This window comes from Gopherus flavomarginatus, chromosome 5 (genome assembly GCF_025201925.1).
Source record: "Gopherus flavomarginatus isolate rGopFla2 chromosome 5, rGopFla2.mat.asm, whole genome shotgun sequence".
Lineage (NCBI taxonomy): Eukaryota > Metazoa > Chordata > Testudines > Testudinidae > Gopherus > Gopherus flavomarginatus.
In genome coordinates, this window is record NC_066621.1 from 137,851,293 (window position 1) to 137,873,160 (window position 21,868).

Here is a 21,868-nt window from a genome sequence, read left to right on the forward strand (position 1 = left end):
ATGTAGTAAATTGGGGGAGATCTGCAGGGATTGAGGTTTGATCCAATATTATTGCACATCTCAACTGATTATCTGGGACAGTGAGTGAAATTCAGTGAAATTCTCTGGGGGTACTAAAGTGGGAGGAGTTGTTAACAACAGTCACGAGAGAAGAATAACTCAAAGGGATTTACAAATATTAGAAACCAAATATTAGAAACCTGGGTTAACAATGAAAATCACATTGGCAAAATTCAAGCTAGTATATATAGGAAGAACCAATGGAACACAATTTCACATATAATCATTGGGAGGAAGAAACATGAGAATTAACATTGTTGAAAGAGGTCTGGTCTAGGGGTAAGTATGGACAGTACATTTGAGGCGAGGTTGCAATGTCACATGGCAGCAAAATAAGGCACTTATAGGCTGCATGTGCAATGGCATCTCATCCCAGAGCTGTGAGATTAACTCCTTCTCTGTCATGACTGCATCTAAATATTACATTCAGGTCTGGGCACCTTATGCCCAGGAAGATACTGACAAACCAGAGGGAGTTCACAGAATCATTGGCTGGAGGAACTGACATATGAGGCAACAACTAATTGTGCATTGATTAGCTAAACAATGACAAAGGCAAACATCGTAACAATGTACAATTGTTCTCTATGTCCACTGAACATAGGACAAGACGTAATTAGTTTAATCTGCAGCAAGCGAGATTTAGGTTAGATATTAGGAAAAAAATTACAAACTATAAACTCTGGAGTGTATTAGAATTCTTTGAGGGGGTCAACAACCATATGGACAAGGGGGATCCAGTACATACACTGTACTTGGTCTTTCAGAAAGCTTCTTAAAAGGTCCCACATCAAGGGCTCTTAGGCATAGTAAGGAGTCATGAGATAAGAGGGAAGCTCCTCTAATGGATCAGTAACTGGTTAAAAGATATGAAACAAAAGGTAGGAATAAATGAGTTTCACAGCAGTGAGAGGTAAATAGCAGGGTGCCACAGGGATCTGTACTAGGACCTGTGCTGTTCAGCATATTCATAAATGCTCTGGAAAAAGGGGTAAACAGTGAGGTCGCAAAGTTTGTAGACAATACAAAATTATTCAAGGTAGTTAAATCCAAAGAAAACTATGAAGAATTACAAAGAGATCTCACCAAGCTGGGTGACTGGGCAACAAAATGGGAGATGAAATTTAGTGTTGATAAATGCAAAGTTATGCAAACTGGAAAACATAATCCCAGCTATACATACAAAATGATGGGGTCTAAATTAGCTGTTACCACTCAAAGATCTTGGAGTCATCGTGGATAGTTTTCTGAAAATATCTGCTTAATGTGCAGCGGCTGCCAAAAAAGCTACCAGAATGTTAGGAACTATTAGGAAAGAGACAGATGATAAGACAGAAAATATCGTAATGCCACTATATAAATCCATGGTATGCCCATACCTTGAATACTGCATGCAGACCTGGTCACTCCATCTCAAAAGGGACATATTAGTACAGAAAAGGACAACAAAAATGATTAGGGGTAGGGAACATCTTCCACATGAGGAGAGACTGAAACTGAGACTGTTCATCTTAGAAAAGAGGCAACTAAGGGGGGATATGATGAAGGTCTATAAAATCATGAATGGTGTGGAGAAAGTGATTAAGGAAATGTTATTTACCCCTTCACATAACACAAGAACTAGAGGTCACCCAATTAAATTAATAGGCAGTAAGTTTAAAACAAACATAAGGAAGTACTTCGTCACACAATGCACAGTTAACCTGTGAAATTCATTGCCAAGCATTGGTGTGAAGGCCAAAAGTATAACTGGGTTCAAAAAAGAATTAGATAAGTTCATGGATGATAGGTCCTTCAATGGCTATTAGCCAAGATGGTCAGGGGCACAATCCCTTGCTCTGGGTGTCCCTAAACTTCTGACTGACTGAATCTGGGACTGGACAGGAGACAGATCACTCGATAACTGTCCCATTCTGTTCATTCTCTCTGAAGCATCTGGCACTGGCCACTGTTGTAAGACAGTATATTGGGCCAGATGGACCATTGGTATGATGCAGTGTAGCCAATCTTATGTTCTTAGTAGACTTCCAAGAAAGGTTGTGGAATAGCCATCATTAGAGATTTTTAGGAACAGATTGGACAAATACCTGTCACAGATGGTTTAGGTTTATTTAGTCCTGCCCCAGCACAAGAGGCTGGACTTGACTTCTCGAGGTCCCGTCCAGCCCTAGAGTCCTATGATTCTATGATATGGATGTTACTCCCTCTTCTGGATTTGTTCAGTGTTCCCTGTCTCCTCTATGCCTGTCTTTTAGACTTTTAGCTCTTTGAGGCAGGAATAATCTTATTGTAGTGTATTGTACAGCGCCAAGTACCTTGTCAGCTGGCAAATAATAAATACAGTTGTAACCCTTCTGCCCCTCTGAGTTGGCAGCAACAAGGGCCGGGTTCAGTATCCAGGGGTTCCGTTTCAGTAACACAATGCATAACCGGCTCGAGCCCCCACCCAGTGACCTGGGACACTCACATACCACACCCCCCTGGGCACTTCTAGGAGGCAATACTTCCCCTCTCGCAAGCACCGAGTCTGAGTATAGCAAAATCTTTTTAATAAAGGAAGGAATCAATGCGGCATCCCATTGGAGAAACACCACAAACAGGGTTATAACACAAACCATAAACAAAAACCCACCTCCAAGTATGTTTGGCAATGTCCTTTTTCCCCTTAGGGTTTTAAGTTCAATCACCCCAAAGTCCAACAACCCAAAAGTCTCTGGTCAATGCCACCCCAGAGTTCGAGAGTTTATCTGTAGAGGTCCCTCCCCCCAGCCTGGGTAGAAAGGGGCACCTTACGTGGTCTGGGGCCAACTGCCCTGCTTCTCCGTGGGTTCTGCTTCCGCCTTCTCCACAAACTGCTCCGCTTTACCAGCCGCTCCACTCTGCTCCTCCAGCCATCCTCACAAACTGCTCCGCTCCACCAGCTGCTCTGCTCCACGAGCTGCTCCAGTTCTCCCTGCAAACTGCTCGGCTCCACTCGCTCTGTGGGCTGCTCCACCCATCCCACAGCTACTCCGCTCTGCCAGCCGCTCCGCTCCACCAGCTGTCCCGTGATCCGCTCCAGCCATCCCCACAAACTGCTCCACTCCGCCAGCTGCTCTGTGCCACAGTATAGCTTCAGGCTCCCCCACTAGTTAGCACAGTACTCAGTGCTCTCAGCTCAGTAATTTCAGCTCTTTAGTGATTTCAGCTCTTAGTGATCTCAGCTCATAGTAGGGGAGCCCCAGTGTTAGTGCACCCTTAGCCCAAAGTGAGTTCAGCTCAGTCACCTGTATCTAGATCCTTAAGGGAATAAAAAATCAACTCTGACATTCCACAGTGGAGAGAGGAGGGGGTGGAACTGGTGCTTCTGGCTCCACAAGGAGACTGCACCACCAGGCACAGATACCTGTCCCCAGCCTCTCTCAATTCACGGGGTTTTGGAACCCATGTCCCTTGTCTAGCAAGTACCACCCAACTGAGGTTGAGTCATTTCTGTCACAAGGCAGTCCCACAGCTCGGCAGCCTGGGATGGGGTAGGCGTGCCTATGCAAATATACTCTCTGAAATTCTTTCCACCAGATGTCAGGGTAGAGCTCATCCTGACTCTGCTTACACAGTAAACAACAAGAAGTTACACAGACAAGATTTCTACGAGTATTTCCAGATGAAGGTCAAGATTTTCAAAAGTCATACATGACTTTGAATGCCTCAAATCCTTGGTGCCCAACTTGAAATACTTTTAAGGGTATGTCTACGCTCTCCACCAGATTGGCGGGTAGTGATCAATCTATCGGGGATCGATTTATCGTGTGTAGTGTAGATGCAATAAATCGATCCCCGGTCACTCTCTCGTTGACTGCTGAACTCCAGCTTGGCGAGAGGCGTAAGCAAAATCGACAGGCGAGCGGCGGCCGTCGATCCCACGCCGCAAGGATGCGAAGTAAGTGATTCTAAGTAGATCTAAGATATGTTGACTTCAGCTACGCTATTTTCGTAGCTGAAGTTGCATATCTTAGATCAATCCCCCCAACCCAGTGTAAACCAAGCCTAAAGGGGCCTGATTTTCAGAAAATGCTGAGCGCCCACCCTCTGAAAAATCAAGACTTTTAAAGTGTCCCAATTTGGGCACCCAAAATTGGAGTCATCTGAGATTACTTTTTAAAATTATGGCCATATCTTTAAACACAGAGGGCCACATTCTGCTCTTAGCAACATGGATGTAAATCAGAATCTGCTCGCCTAGTCTCTGAATTAAAGAACAACAATGCCCTTTAGAAAACTCAATAGAAATATATAAACCAAGATCACTAAAGGCAAATGCAAAATTCTCTCCTGTCTCATGAAGGACAAGTATATATAAACACAGAGGAAATAGCAGAAAAATAGGAAAATTAGTTTCAGTTTAAGATTGCAGAGCAGGGATGAAAGGAGATTTGTGCAGACGCATATAAATACATCACTGCCCCGAGCTGGCGAGAATTTCAATGGAAAATAATCAAATATTTCTGTACACCAACTATACAAAACAAACTAGATTCAATTAAATCTGATTTATGCTGAAGAGTGTGTGGTTAGGGAGGCACACATGCACATGATGTACTGGTTATATCTCAAAATTAATCTTTGCTGGACTCAGATTTGTGCAACACTTATAAAGAGGTATTTCTTTCTTCTTTTTTCTTTTTTCTTTCAATCTCTTCTTTGAAAATTTCTGGGAGCCCTCTTGGAAATCCCAGTAAGGCAACAAAAGAAAGTTATCTGTGGGGAACTGTGATCACTACAGCAAAGAAATGAATCTTTATACTCTGGTTAAATTAATCAAGCCCTTCAGCTAAATGATGGCATCTGAAAATAAGGGACATACTGAAAATGGAAAGAATAGCAGCCAATTGGCAACAAGATCATCTGTTGTTAACTATGGAGTATACAATAATAAAGCCAGATCGTCAACCAAAAATTAAACAGGAATAATACCTACACATTAATAATAATAATTTACAACAAATACTTCAAAGCACCACTCATATATGCAGTTAATTTATAACTGTAAGACTTCTGATAACATTGTACTTCACTCATGCTTTTATCATTTGGGGAAATTCATCTTATCTTTTGACATTAATAAAAAATGCAATATTTTAAGGGGCATTAATTGCAGAAATAATAAGTGGGTAGATAATGAACAAGTAAATGTACTAAAATGGATGTAGACAAAAATTAAATGGCAAGATTACACAATCTATGTGGCTATTCCTCTTGACCACTTTTAATTAAATGTTAATGTATTAAGACACAGTAAAATAGAAATCATTCTCAAATGGATGGCATCACTGTTTACAAAAGCAAATGCACCCTTAGGTCACTAACTTGTATTGTCTCACATTAGTAACAATCAAAATTCATTACTACATGGTGGCTATTGAGTGACATGCATTGACCATCTTAGTGAAGTCCCTAGTCAGCAAGTATACCCAACAGAAACAACCAACACAGCTATAACACTTGGCAGGAGTCTCAGCAAAGAGGCCAAGGACTGCATCCACATGAAGAATGAACTATCTTTCTGTCCCCCCTGGTCTCTCCCTACAGGTCACAGTAGAAGCCCACTTACAGCACAGTATGGGAAAGCTCAGCTGTGGAAAAAGTATTGAATATGAGCAGAGGAACGTGTAACTAGATTCAAAGACATAGATTCAGATGGTACTGAAGCTATAAATTATGTCAATAATCAGTAATGAAGCACAGACAGCCCAGATGAAGAAAGCAAGCACAGAAAGTGAATATGCTTTACAACAATGGATTCTTTTAAGTGAAAAACATGAACTCTTCTGAAAAGATATACACTGAAGAACATTATTGTTTGACTTTGGTGCATTCATTTCAGCAATCTTTGACACAATATTCACAACACAGGCTCAGTTAATTCAAACCTTTCTGATTCAAGACTTCTTGTAATCCAAAACAAGGTCAACTCCCCCAGCATCTATTGCCTTGAAAATTCCACTCAGTCAAAACCTTGCCTGCCAAGGCTTACTCAATGTCTCCCATGACATTCAGATGATCAAGGTTATACTGTACTAGTGAGTCACATTAACTATTTTATTTAATCTAAGCATATGTAATGTGCTGTATTTTCCCCACTGAAAAAATATTTGGTTTTTACATGTTGTACTTCTGTTCATGTTTTTGGCACTTTTAGCCTAACAATGGGTTAGATCATGGCCAACCCTTACAGTGTCACACAGGAGCATAAGAGGAAGTTAAAACCCTGCTCCCACACACACCTGTCTCCATAATCTCCCCAGGCACAGAGAGAAAAGCAGGGGCTGTGTGCCCAGCACTTCTCAGTCTTTCCCAAATCAGAGAGGCACAGCTGGCTTGGTTCCATTCACACACTAGCCAACAAAACTGAACTTACATGATGTGGACAGTAATTTCCCTTTCAATTCAATAATACCATCACCATTAATGCATACAAAGAGCTGAAAATCACATTGTGACATTCAACCTTAACCCTTGCACTCTAGTGTTATGTTGTTTGATCTTTCAATGACATTTATCAACTTAAAATTACTAGCTAGCACCTGTACATAACATACACTAGAGAAAAATTCAAAACTTCTTACCTGTTCAAAAATACAAGTTTCTACCACATACTTACTACTGACTTCCTCAAAAAGTCAACTGTACTGTATATACTACTAAATTAAATCTTACCCACTGAATTGTACAGATGCATACAGATTCATATGTGTACTAACAGTATGTTATACAACAAAGCAGCAAGTTAATGGCTTGAAATCAAGGGTGAGTGCTGCCATGTGATTTTTCAGTTATTTGGGTTGGATTCTGAAGTCAGTGGTATTGTTAAACTGAAAGTGAGAGTGTTAGAGAGGGTTACTAGCTGAGGAGAGTCATCACAGTTACCAGCTAACACTTTGAAACTGGCTGGATGTGAGTGGTCTATATCTTTGTTGCCTTGCTTATGATTTCTTGCTTTTAGTGTAAGGAAATAACAGAGTCAACATTGCTCAAATGTAACAAAGTACTTGGTGTGGGTGTGCAAAACTTTCAGGAGGAACAATGTAAATGAGTCTTCCCAATTCGCACGATTGGTAGTGGAAGCATTTATTCCAGTACAGTATGTGATGAAAAGATTCATAATGGGTAATTTTGGTGTGCTTCAGTACCATAGCTGACGTCTAAGGAGTTTCATCAATTACATCATCTTCCCCCACCCCCCAGAGAAAAAATAACCCATTATATCCAAACTAAAGAAAATCCTTAACAGGAGACCTCTTAGAAGCAGTGTAGAGTAGAGATCTTTGATAGAGCCCTTCCCTGAATGGCTAGAAATCTGAGCAAGTTTCAAATTTCTTTAGAATAGCTTCATAAAATTCTGGTATCAACACTGCCTCCCTCTGTCAAGTGTTCTGCTTTCACCATCTATTTGCCGAGGGTTGAACTGCAGGAGAGAGGATAACTGGAGCTGGTAGTACTTTCCAAGTTCCACCCACAAAATAAGCAGCACCCATATGGATCATCAATATGAGAGGCTGCTCAAAGGAGATCGTACAGCTGTTCCAAATAAGATTGTGTACCTTTGTCAGGATCCTGGGTGAAGGTAGACAGGACTAGTAGCAGGACCTTGGGAATCAGGAACCAAAGCCAAGGGTTAGAGTTGGTATCAGAATCAAGAGTCAAGTTGAAACTCAAAGCCAAAGTCGGAATCAGGCTGAGGATAAATACCAGGTATCAAGGCTAGTGTTGGGGTTAGGGGGCTCAATTAGGAGTCCCAGTTAGAACTGATATCAGTACTGGGAGTGCAGAAGCAGAGTGGTCATGGCAGCTTGCTAGAGATTCATATTGGTGCCTGGACACTTCCTGGTATGCTCCATGGGTTTATACATTAACAAGGAGCCAATCAGGGATCACTAAGACAACTGTCGGTTGGATCACTTGAGGCAGAACTTCTTATGGAGTGAAATCTCTGCATCTTGTGGGTCACAGGGAGTGGCCAGGTTATAGCTGCTGACAAGTAGGGTGACCAGATGTTCCGATTTTATAGGCACAGTCCCAATATTTGGGTCTTTTTCTTATATAGACTCCTATTACTCCCACCCTCTGTCCCGATTTTTCACACTTGCTCTCTGGTCACCCTACTGCCAGGTGCCATTTGGGAATGTTGGTTAGCTAGAGTCTTACACTGTTTGGGAGGAAAAGGGGGGTTATAATAAATGCTAAGAGTGTGGAGTCCAAGATAGCAACTTCAGATAAGTGCTGGTAGACTGTGTCACCACAGTTCAACAACATTCTGAAACCCATTGAAATCAATGGGACTCTGTCAGTAATAAGTGCTATGCCCACTAGCAAGTGTTGACAGAATCAGGCCCAATTATTCTCCATCTGAAATCAACAGTAATTTTGCCAATGAATCCAAATGGATTAGGATATATCAGTCACTGATCCACTTGCCCTGGACCAGACAGAGTGGGGCAGATGAAATCACACATGACACAATTCTGCGAGATGCTCCTTGCCCCACAGAACTGTACTAGGGCCTGATCCACCTCAGAAATAAAAGGAAAATGTCCCATAGGGTATGTCTACACTACGGGATTATTCCAATTTTACATAAACCGGTTTTGTAAAACAGATTGTATAAAGTCGAGTGCACGTGGCCACACTAAGTACATTAATTCGGTGGTGTGCGTCTATGTACCGAGGCTAGCGTCGATTTTGTGAGCGTTGCACTGTGGGTAGCTATCTCGTACTATTCCATAGTTCCCGCAGTCTCCTCCACCCATTGGAATTCTGAGTTGAGATCCCAATGCATGATGGTGCAAAAACAATGTTGCGGGTGATTCTGGGTAAATGTCATCACTCAATCCTTCCTCTGTGAAAACAACGGCAGACAATCATTTCACATCCTTTTTCCCTGGATTGCCCTGGCAGACGCCATAGCATGGCAACCATGGAGCCTGTTTTGCCTTTTGTCACTGTCACCGTATGTGTACTGGATGCTGCTGACAGAGGCGGTACTAGAGTGCTACACAGCAGCATTCATTTGCCTTTGCAAGGTAGCAGAGATGGTTACCATCCCTATTGCACCATCTGCCATTGTAAATTGGCAATGAGATGATGGTTATCAAAAATTTTGTACCGTTTGCAATTGGAAATTGGCAATGACGGTTACCAATCATTTTGTACTGTCTGCTGCTGTCATGGGTGCTCCTGGCTGGCCTCGCTGAGGTTGGCCGGGATTGCATGGACAAAAATGGGAGTTACTCCCCGGGTCGTTCCCTTCTTTATGTTTTGTCTAAAAATAGAGTCAGTCCTGCCTAGAATATGGGGCAAGCCTACTAGAGGACCAGAGAGCACAGCCGCTTCGGGTCAGAGCCCCAGAGATCCCGCAGAAATGATGAGCTGCATGCCATTCTAGGGGGTGTCCCTCCAACAACCCCACCGGTTGCTTCCCTCCTCCAAGTCCCCTCCTGGGCTACCATGGCAGTATCCTCCCATTTGTGTGATGAAGTAATAAAGAATGCAGGAATAAGAAACACTGACTTTTTAGCGAGATAAAATGAGGAGGAGGCAGCCTCCAGCTGCTATGATAGTCCAGGCAGGACATTAAAGGGTCCGGGGGGAGAGGAGCACAACCTCCCACTGCTATGATAGTCCAGGGAGTACAGAATCTTTTCTTTAGACACGAAAGGGCCAGGGGGCTGATGGAGCTCAGGCTCCAGCTGCTATGATGAGGACGGTTACCCAGCATTTTGTACCATCTGCCAGGAATGACAGGGAGTCATTTCCATTTTTACCCAGGCGCCCCAGGCCGACCTCACCGAAGCCAGCCAGGAGCACTCACGGGCTGATGACAGTTTTCCACCATTTTGTACCGTCTGCCATCAGGAAAGGAAGGGGAGGGGATGCTGCTGTTTAGTGCCGCAGCACCGTGTCTACCAGCAGCATGCAGTAGACATACGGTGACGTAGAAAAATGGCAAGAAACGATTTTTTTTCCTTTTTCTTTCATGGGGGGGGAGTAAATTGATGAGATATACCCTGAACCACCCTGGACAATGTTTTGACCCTTCAGGCATTGGGAGCTCAGCCAAGAATGCAAATGCTTTTTGGAGACTGCGGGGACTGTGGGATAGCTGGAGTCCTCAGTCCCCCCTCTCTCCCTCCCTCCCTCCCTCCCTCCACGAGCATCCATTTGATTCTTTGGCCTTCCGTTACGCTTGTCACGCAGCATTGTGCTGAGTCCCTGCTGTGGCCTCTGTTTATCATAGCCTGGAGATTTTTTCAAATGCTTTGTCATTTCGTCTTCTGTAATGGAGCTCTGATAGAACAGATTTGTCTCCCCATGCAGTGATCAGATCCAGTATATCCTGTATGGTCCATGCTGGAGTTCTTTTTGGATTTGGGACTCCATTGCCACCCGTGCTGATCAGAGCTCCACGCTGGGCAAACAGGAAATGAAATTCAAAAGTTCGCAGGGCTTTTCCTGTCTACCTGGCCAGTGCATCCAAGTTCAGATTGCTGTCCAGAGCAGCCACAGTGGTGCACTGTGGGATACCGCCCGGAGGCCAATACCGTCGATTTGCGGCCACACTAACCCTAATCCAACATGGCAATACCGATTTCAGCTCTACTCTTCTTGTCGAGGAGGAGTGCAGAAACCGATTTAAAGAGCCCTTTATATCGATATAAAGGGCCTCATTGTGTGGACGGGTGCAGGGTTAAATTGGTTTAACGCTGCTAAATTCAGTTTAAATGCATAGTGTAGACCAGGCCATTGACTTCAGCGGTCTTTGGATCAGGTCCTAGTTCCCCTACCTCACTGGCACTACCCCGAAGAGATGTGGGGAAAGGACAAGATTTAATTGGGATCTACTGTACATAAAAAAAAATAGATTTACAATGGATTTTATATGGCTGCATAGTCGTGACTGTAGAAATAAAGCATGCTGAAATACCAGCCTGTACTAATAATCTAATACCAAAAATATGATGAACAGCAAAATAATTTTACTGTAAACCTATTGCATGACCTTAAAAGCCACTTTAGTCAATTGAAGGATATTATGTTTTAAATATAGCTTTCTAGTCACCTGTGGGCAAATCCTCAGTGGGTGTAAATTGACAATCTGACAACTTACACCCACTGAGGATCTGTCCCTCATGATTAGTAGGGCCCAGAGATTATTAAACAAATGTGGTTCCTGTTCTGGTTAACATGGTGTCCCGTTAGATCCCATCCTGCAAAACTCCTTTGGTCACGGACAACAAACTGAATTGTATTTGAAATCAGAATTTTAATTAAAATCAGCCTCTCTGAGCCTGCTGCTGGCAGTTATTTTCCTGCTGAAAAGGGACAGCTGCTTCCATTGGCAGCCCAATGTCAGGGATTGTTAAACCAGTATTAATGCAGGATGGAAGCAGCGAGAGCACGCAGCAGCAGAGGGGTGAGCTAAGGATGAATTCAGAGCCTTACCTCTGAGTGGTTTTCACTTTCACCATTTCAGTTACTATGCTGCTATTTCAATTCCTGGGGTTTGTGGTTGTTTTTCCATTTGTTTTTGGCTCAACTGGTGCACAACACCAATTAAAATTAGATAAAGAAAATGCCAGTTTCTCCAAATACATCATCATTTGTGAAAATGTTCCCTCAGTACATATTAAATCCAGGCATTTGAAACAGCTGCCCTTTTTGGGATGGACTTACAATAATTTTATTTTCTTCAATTTAATGTTCAATATTTCTAGCTTAATGCATATATTATTCCATAAAGCTATTCTACAGAATGTCTATGCTAAATAAATACTGTGTTCTTATTTCAAGGAATTTAAATTAGGTTTCAGGTAATAACTAACAGCAAAGGACTAACATTCCCATATAATTAATTGGAAAAAAAACAGTAATGAATATAGAGGGATTTCTTGTTTTTGTAGGCATTAATATTCAAATGCAATCAGCTTCCCTTAAATTAAAGTTTGCAGAGGTACTGGACCCACTCTAAGCATCCACAGTAATTCATCCCCAGAGAAGAGTGAATCAGAATCCAAAATTTAATATCTGAGTTTGAAGTACACACTTCATCTTTGCTAGATTTTCCTACAGAGCTTCAGGAGAAAATGATGGGCTATATCACTTAGTTATACTTATCACATTTTTCCCTATAAAGATACTGTACAGTTTAGTTTAAGAATACCCTTGAAGTTCACAGACTAGATAACTGTTATTCCTCTAAAAACAAAAAGGTATAGAAGCAAACCTCACAAATCAACCTGAGCGATTAAACTAACCAAATACTCTTAAACTATCTGTTAAACTAACCTAACTGGCTGACATCCTAACTCCACTGAAGTCAATAGGATTTTTGCTTTATTTCTCTTTTGGTTCTAAGGAATACAAAATGGAAAGAGTTCTGTGTAAACAAATTAAACTGTAAAATACATCATTTTCAAAGGACCATTTTAATTACTAAGATAAGCTTAATTCCCTGTCTGTATAGCCTAACTAACTAAACAACAAAGTTAAATCGAAACATAAGGAAAGTGCAAAGATCAGCAGTAGATGTGATTTTAAATCAATGGTGGATATATGATAGTATAAAGTAGAATTTTCCACTTATAGGGAAAATGTAATGATCATGTAAGATGCTGAGAAATTTCATCTGAGCATTAAACTATGTGCAGTTTCCTGCCTAAGAGGAAAAATTATAGAACAAATTCAACTCCCTGTTATGCCAAAGATCTTCTCTTCATCCAAGAACAGAGGAGCTATTGGGTTTACACAATTTTTATGTCAATTAAAATGTTCCATATAAACAATCTATACTTGTCCAAACTAACAGACTACCACTTCCAAGTCTTTCTGGGCAATAGTTTAGAAAGAAATACTGTATTACAATTTAAAATAAGCAAATTGCATCTATTTTGGATCAAATAATTACATGCTATTCTTCAGTTGAATAGTTCACGTTTGTCAGAGTGTATCTGGCTGCAACAGTCTATTTTTATATTGTGTCGAACTTGTCCAGAAACTAGCTATAATTCTCTCTATTATTGATTAACAAAGGCTTTCAGTTGCATTAAATTAGGAGATTAAGAGATGTGTTTCTTCCAATTTTTATATTATGTTTTGTCATTAGTAGAATACAACATTGCCAAACCCTAACCACAGAAATGGTAAAAATAAACACCAAAGGTCTGTCTGGGAAGAGAAATCCTACAGCCATGAAGTGAAGGTAACTTCAAGGGAGTATCCTGGAAATTAAGATTTATAAATCACCAAGATCTGAAAGAAACAAATTTCAGATGTTGCATAATACCATTTTATATGGCTAAAAATAATGGAGTTATGGTACAAATGCCAGAAAAAAAATCTCTGGAAAACTGTGCAAACACTTATGTTCAAAGAAAAGCCCTGAAATGAGCAAATAATTTGAAGCTTTGGTAATAATGCAGACAATATAATGCATTCTAGATTTATGTTGAGAAGGCCATTTGTTTAACGTGGTTCCATCTTACTTAAAATGATCATTTTCACAGAAGTAAGGCATATTGTGTGTGTAAGATGAGTTTTAGTGTTGTTTCTGGCTTTGGGCTGATAAAAACACTTAAAAGCTCAGTAGCCTACTCATCTCAGTTCCATGTTTTAAAGTAGTCTAACATTCCTGCCTCTCTACTGCATAGTGAACTCCGACAGTCTTGTTAAACTATTCATGCTTCAGCTTCACAGCTTATTCAAAAAATGTTAAACCATTGCTGGGTAAAATCTTTACATTCTAAGAAGTGAAGGTCACCTTGCAAAAGATGATTCTACTCATAATCCCGAAAGATTTCTTCTTGAGTAGACTTTTGCTTTAATGCTGATTTACCACTTCCCTAGTCAGCTATAGACTGAAAACGGAAACATCCATGTTCATTTCAGATGAGGAGAGCATCACAGTCTGGACAATTCAAGGTTTCTAGGTTTTATTTTTCTAAAGACATTACAAAATGTGGTAACCTCTATTACACTTCCCAAACGCAGCAAAGTGAAACAACAATTTTCTGATTCTTCATCCCTTTTTGGGTCCTGTTATCTCACTACACAGCATGGGTGAAATCCTGACTACACTGAAGTCAATAGGAGCTCTGCCTAGATAGTATTTGTGGCCCAAGGATCAGCACTAAACAAAGAGTGACATACAGTGATGAAACTTCGCACAGCAGATGTTTAGCAGTGTGCTGATCATCTTCCACCAACAGAGCTGGGACCCAGTTTGCCAATTCGCAAGTCAAGTCTTCTGTGGGACAAGAACCACTTGACTGAGTCTTGACAAGATATAGTTGCCATCACAATATTTAGGAGCTGCAGTTTAAAAGAAGAACTAATCTTATTTCCATCAAGCACATATATTGTCTGTTTTCATTCTTCTGAATGATATTAGTTGATTGAACTCTGTAGCCATTGAAAACACTAACTCCTGTTATAAAACCTCTGTACAGCAGAGAGTTTGGTATAATTTGCAATAGTCTTCTCAGAAGAGGTCCAGATCTAAGCAAACAGTGAGTCTCATTCCTAGAAAAAGTCATCTTTCTATATCATGCCTGAAGTCACTGTGAAAAAGGTAGAGAGACTAGCACTGTCCCTCCCCAAGTACTCGATCTGTATTCGGTCTGTATAAAGCTGCAGGTTAAGTTCAGGTCCATGGAATTCAATTTCTGGACTAGTCTGCTGCCTTTGCTAAGGAGCAAACCACTCTGAGGGCTACAGTTATATGGTATCACCTTAGGGCCAAATCTTCTCATGAGTTTTCCACTGCAGGGTTCTAATAGGAGACTGATAGCATTTGAATCAATACAGTTATTCCACCCCATAGAATCAGTGTTCCATCTACTATTCTTTGCAATCTCTCAAGCACTATGCATTATATTAGTGGTTTAAGTGCCAAACAGGATATTATTTAAGGAGAGAGGAGCATGTTGGCAGGGGGGAAGCCTAGATATTCTACATTTCCCCCTCCACCTCCCAAAAATGTGTTTCTCTATTTGGGGCATGAGTTAATGTAATCCATTTCTGAAGAGCTCTCTTTCTTCTCTGTCCCTTAAGATGGTGTGCAGAACAATAAAAACATGATTTCAGCGTTTATCGCACTTCAGAGAAGTGGAATAGCAGAGGATACAACACATACAGGGCCAGCTAAGATTGTATTAAAACCCAACGTAGGGAAACAAATGTTAGGTGAACTGAGATGATCTGAGACACGGGTCAAAGGGCAGCAAGACCTGTACTAACTAGGAGTAATTGCTCCACTGTAGTTACTGGGATGAGTAGCCATTTATGGAAGGAGAAATTATTTATTTGCAGATTTAGGTCTCATCCAAAGTTCAATGAGATTAACACAAGTCTTTCCCATCTCTTTTACACTTTCTGTCCTAACACATTAACTACATGTAACTTAAAAGATACGAGATGTGGGAAGTTTTATATGCTTTTGCACTGGGAATTAGAAAATAGAAAATAAACATGTAAATATATCATTTCAACACATCCTCTGGATCAAAGCAGAACTGATGTTTTTAATTTTAGCTTTTTGAGGTTTTGTTTTTATAAGTTGCTGAATTTATTTTGTAGCAGCTGGTAAAAAAAACAAACTTTACCACAAGGCTAGAAATCAAATTTACCAAATTAAGAAAAACTAGAACAAAAAACCTCAAAAGGGGAAAAAGAAAATTTAAAACGTAGACACATACATATGTATAATTATACATTTAAATGTACACACACACGGTTAGTGACTGTAGACCATAGACCACATGTAGATGGGTGAAATCCATCCATACCCAAATGTGCTATTGTATTGTACAACATTTAGAATAATGTATTCTCTGAGATCTCCAATGCTGAGGATTGGGAAGATACAAGAGTTTTCCTTGATAGAAGTCTTTATATATTCAAAAGAAATATAGGCTCTATTTCTAACAGCAGGGTTTAGCCCTTAGCAACTACATCAGTTTGGCTTAACAGACTGAAGGCACATAAATGCAACTGAAATTGTGAATAATGTTGCATTTAATATAAAAGGCTCTGGTACCATACTACAAAGGTAGCCAGCTGAACTCACAGTGTTCTATTGAATCTTTCCACCATCAGACTGTGGGTGTGATGCGGTGCTGCAAGTTGTATGGACCCGTAGAATGCCACAAGCCTGGTGAAATATTTTAGATTCAAAGTTTCTCCCTTGATTGGGGTGTAACTCCTTCAGCCCCCAAGCCTGGTGAAGAATTCATTCACAAGGATCCCTGTCACAGCCTTTTGATTTCTTCTTGGGTAAGCCTCAGGCCATTTTGTGAAATAGTCCATAGCTACCAGCAAGTATTGATTGCCCCTCTCTGTCTCAGGCAAAGACCCAATGCACATCAGTAGGAATATGCTCTACTGGTGCTCCCATGAGTCACTGCTGCAAAGGAGTTCTCCCTGTCTTAGGGAGACCCTTCTTTGAATCATATTTCCTGCACCAATATTCTGCATTTTACCCAATAGAAATTCTCCCTTCACTTGGCTAAGGTTTTTGCAACTCCAAAATATCCAGCAGTTTTAAAATCATGACATAACATCAGAACCTCCTTTTTCAATGTATCTGATACAACCAGCTGGTATCTGTATCCCTCTGGCTGGTTTCTCCCATCTGTTATAGAACATTCCATCTTCCAATCCAAGCTTTCCCACTGTGACCAGAAAGCTTTTACTGTGGTGTTGCAAGGTGACAACTTTCCAGGGTGACTGTGTTTGCCAGCTGATTTTCCAATCACACACTATTCTGATATCAGGATCCGATTTGCTCTTTAGGAAACTTTTAGTTCTGGAGTGCATTCCTGCAACCCCACTCCTGTTGTTCCAGTGGATGAAGTAGGAACATTTGCACTTCTGCATATTATGTGAAGAGAGGAAAAAGCCATCTCTTCTGAGCACACTCAATCACATGAGCAACTAATACTTTGCTCCCCTGGTCAGGGCAGTGTTTGCACTTATCACACCCAACAAGGCATCAGCATTACTATGTGCTTTTGCCCAGGCCTGTGCGTAATTGTGAAATCAGAGCCCTGCAATTTTTCCAACCACCTGGCAAGTTATGCCTCAGGATTCCTGAATCTAAACAGCCACTGCAGGAAAGCATGGTTTGTCCTAACTATAAACTTCCTCCCGTATAAATAAGTGATGAAAATGTTCTATATATTTAACCACTACTAGGAGTTCTTTTAGGGTGATGGGATAATTTCTTTCATGAGAACTTAGACTTTTGCTGTAAAAGTCACCACCTCTCAAGCCCTCTGTGTCCTTGTGTCGGTACTGTGCCCAACATGAAAGGATTTTGAAACATTGGTAGACCAAGACAAGTGCAGCCACTAGAACCTTTTTCAATTTTAAAAATGCTGCATCACACTCTGCTGACCACTGAAATGATTTCCATTTCTTACCCAGCCTAAGCAATGGTTTTGTAATATTAGCAAACCCACAAATAAACCTACTGTAGCGGGAGCAGAGTCCTACAAGTGCTACACATTTGTGTGTGTCTAGGGAGTCCACCAGCTCTGTAAAGCTTTTCTGCAGTGGAAATTCCCTCCTCACTAATTGTGTGCCCAAGGTAAAGGGCCTCTTTCGGAAACAACTCACATGTAGTTCAGTTTCATTTCAGATTGGCATCCTTCAGCTTATCCCAGTCTACTTGTAAGTGTACCAGTTCTTATGCAAAGGTTTTAGCATGCACCAAGATATAATCGAGGTATAAGAGACAGGCTGAGAGGGGCAAGCCATGGAATCCCTCTCGCTTGTGGCTAGTGCATTGCACAAGGCAAAAGCCATCACTTAAAATTGCCACAGACCTTGCTTTTCTGTGGAAGCAGTTTTTCCTCTCCTTTGCATCCACTTCCACTTGCCAATATCCACTTCTAAGATCCAGTGTAAAAACCCAGATTGAATGTGCTACATCATTCAGAATATCATTATTTGTGGTGAGGGATAAGAATCCAAGGGACTTCATTTAGTTTTCGATAGTCCACACAGAATCTGGGGCTGCCATCCTTTTCCTTAACTGGACTTATGGATAAGGCCCAAGAGTGGTTGAAGGCTCATTTATGCTTTCCTAATACATTTCCTCAATGGCCTCTAATGCTTCTTTCCTCTTTGCCACTGGTTATTATTTAATGGGTTGTTCTCCCCTACTATCAGACTTACGCTGGACTAGTACAGTACAACCTATACCTTTGTTTGACAGGGAAAACAACTCCTGCTTCCTAATCAGAAAGTCTTGTAGACCATTCTGCTGTTCCCCATTTAAGTGTACACCACTGTGCCGGAACAAGTGCAAGCGTTAGTCTGCACGGTGCCGCAATGCACACTACCGGGGTGTGATTTCTAAAGCACCCTAATGTGTTTCACACTAACTGGTCCATGCAGACCCTGGTGCACACTAAGAGTTCCCTAGTTTCAAACAGCACAATGTAAAGTGCACTAGGGAACTTTTAGTGCACACCCCAACAGGGTCTACATGGACCAATCAGGGTGTAAGACATGCATGTTGCCGCTCCATGTAGACAAGCCCCAGCAGAACTCTGTGAGCTCACCTTTACCCCTTGGCCCCTTGTAGTTTTCTTCTGTATCAGCGTTTACTAGATCAACTGGTTCACATTTTGCAACCATGGCTCTCATCATTACTATTTGCTGCTTGCTGGAAACATTCAGCAAATGAATCTGTTCCTGTTTAAGCACCACAACAGCTTTAGCAGCTAAGGTTCCCCCAAGACCCTGGGTCTCAATACAAGTTTCAGCCACTGCCCATCTTCCTTTTCCTAGAAAGCCACCATACCCTGTAGCTGTTATAATGACTTCCGCCCATGGAAGCAGGGAAACTTGTTCACTGTGAGCCAACTGCCTACAAACCATTTGTTTCACCTGGGCTACTTCTTTAACGGGAATTTCTGCAGACTGGATTTGTAAGACACCAGCCTGGCAATTATTACAAAGTTATTAGCCTTAAAAAAATTCCAAACAATTATCAGCTCATCCACCACCTTGGCTACCCAGACTTCTTGCTCTAATTCCAGAGGTCCAATTTTCAAACCCAATTTTCCCAAATAAATCCCTAGTCATTGTCTCTATTTGAGGCAAATTAGTTGGTTCAATTTGGATCCTCTATTCCCTAGGCTTTTTAGTATGTCTGGTTTAATAATTTAGGTTTGAGCCAGCATCCACTATACCCCCACTTTTCATAGTGCCTAATGAGAGGGAGGGATAGCTCAGTGGTTTGAGCAGTAGCCTACTAAACCCCTAGGGTTGTGAGTTCAATCCTTGAGGGGCCACTTAGGGTTCTGGGGCAAAAATCAGTAGTTGGTCCTGCTCATGAAGGCAGGGGGCTGTACTCAATGACCTTCCAGTTCTAGGTGATAGGATATTTCCATTTATTTATATGCACTCAATAGCCAAACTTCCAATATTGTTCTTTAGCTGCCCAGATTTTTTTTTAAATGGCACTAGTCCTTGCCAAGATTTGCTCCTTCAGCATGGTGTCCCCCCATTTCCCAGCTAGGAAAGAGGCTTTCATTAGATGTGATGCTCTGTTCTGGCCCACCTTATATTTACAATAGTCTTTTTAATTATTCATTTTCCCCACAGTACTAGCATTTTACTGAATTACTTCCCTTAGTTTTGCAATGATTGCCAATTTCCCTTGTTTTACAGACCGAATTTATCAGTTTTTTCAACTGTTCAATAAGGTCATGAACCATATTAGAAACACCTTTTTCCTCATACCTAGTTTACTCAGAGCTATACTTATAGCCTAGGGCTCATGGCACTCAGCTTCCCTCTTCCTCACTAGCAGCTGCTTCCTCTTCCAGTGCACCTCTGCAAGGAAAGATTCAAGTTCAGTAGCAAATTCCATAGCTTCTCAGTGCGTCTTTGGGCTCCTTTTGCTCATCTTGATCTGCAACACCAAGTCCAGCTGAGCATCTATAAAATGGTCTGTTGCCAATTTACCCTGGAAGTCCTCCTTGGTGTTTGAATATGCCAGGAATGCAAATCTTCTCGGGTCCTCTGTCAGGTGTGGTGGGGTCTTCTTCCCTCTCCTTCTAGCTCTATTTAGCTGCAAATGAGGGTTGAATTTAGACACCATCTTATATAGACTCATAGACTCTAGGACTGGAACCTCACATCAGTATGAAATTATGCCCCCAGATTGTATTTGGAGTCCACAGCAAAAGAGTGCAAACACAGGCCATGCCAGCAATTGTTCCACCAGGTGCTCTGCCCAACGTAGTTGTCCATACCTGAATAGGAAGCCACAGTTGAAAAGTACCTCTCAAACTGAAAAGAAAAACAAAGTTGTTTACATGGAATGGAGAGTGAGGGATTTCCAAAGGCATAAACTAAGACTGAATTTCCAATTTTTTTCCACCAAGGAATCTATATAAAACTTCATATTTTGATGCCTCAGAGTCACTCCCATTGGTTTGACAGAGCAAAGTTTGTTGATGTTCAAGGTTGCAAGACCCATGTGTTTACTCAGGTTTTTGTCTGTCAGCCTAGTTGGAAGGGGGTGCTTTGAGAGTTCCAGCTTTTTTTGCTGGGGGTTTCTTTAGAGCCAACATAATTTGTTACTGTGCTCGTTTAGAAGCTTTAATTTGTGGTTTTGAAGATTGTGTAAGTGCACTGAGAGGTGGCAAGAGGCCCATGAGGAGTTCAGCAATAAGTTTAACAATACAGTAAATAACTGTTCGGTGATTTGCCCTGTACGGAGCACCATGGCATACACTATAAGTTATTAGTCCAGGCTCAAGACAAAGAACAGTCCTAGTGCATTAACATGTCTTTATGAGGTGCCTAGTAAAAAGGAGATAAAAATGCAGTTCCATTTGGATAACAGAACACTGAATTACTTCACTCACTGTTGTCACACATTAAGGATGACCCACAGTTGGCCTCTGGACTGAGGGCACAGATAGATTATTTCACAATACTGTAGTCTATTCTGGAATAGAAGAAGAATGAGGATAATACTTTTCATAGGGCCTTTCTCCATGGTTCTCAAGACAATTTTCATGAACATTAAGCCTTCTAGAGTCCTGTGAGGTAGTTAAGAGTTATTACCTCCATTTTACAGATGGTGAACCTAAGGCAGAGATGTATGCAGCCAAATTTTCAGAAGTGTTCATTGAAGTCAATGTGAGCTGCAGCTCCTCAGCACTGCTGAAAATCAGGCACTAGACATCTCAATTGATCATACAACAACAGAGGCATTCAGAATTAGTGAACACTTTTGAATACTTAGATATGAATACTATGTGAGAGCAAGTCATTAGCAATGCTGGGTATGGAATCCCGAGCTTCTGGCTACGAATCCCATGCTCCATCCCTTAGAGTAAACAGTACTGCACCCATCTATTTAAAGTCTTTTGCTCCATCATCAGTTGTCACGAGAAGTTTATATTCATGCTCCTCTTGATCATGGAAAGGGTTTTTTTTCTGTGCATTATGTTATTTGCTGTCTCTGTCTGTTTGGGGTCTTTTTAAGTGAACATTCAACCTGATTTAGTCAATGTTGATATAACTAGTTCCATACTTTACAGACCCCACTGCATGCAGCAAATCCCATCGTACCACTTCAGATTAAATTTGATAATACATATTTGTTACCCAGAAGATGCCCAGAAGATCACATAGACAAGAACTGGTCTAACTGTCCCAATAAGGGCAGTGCTCACATATTACTGCCATGAGGGACAGATATATACCCAGATAACCAGGACAGGTCTAGATTTTTGGAGGCTTTCTCAGA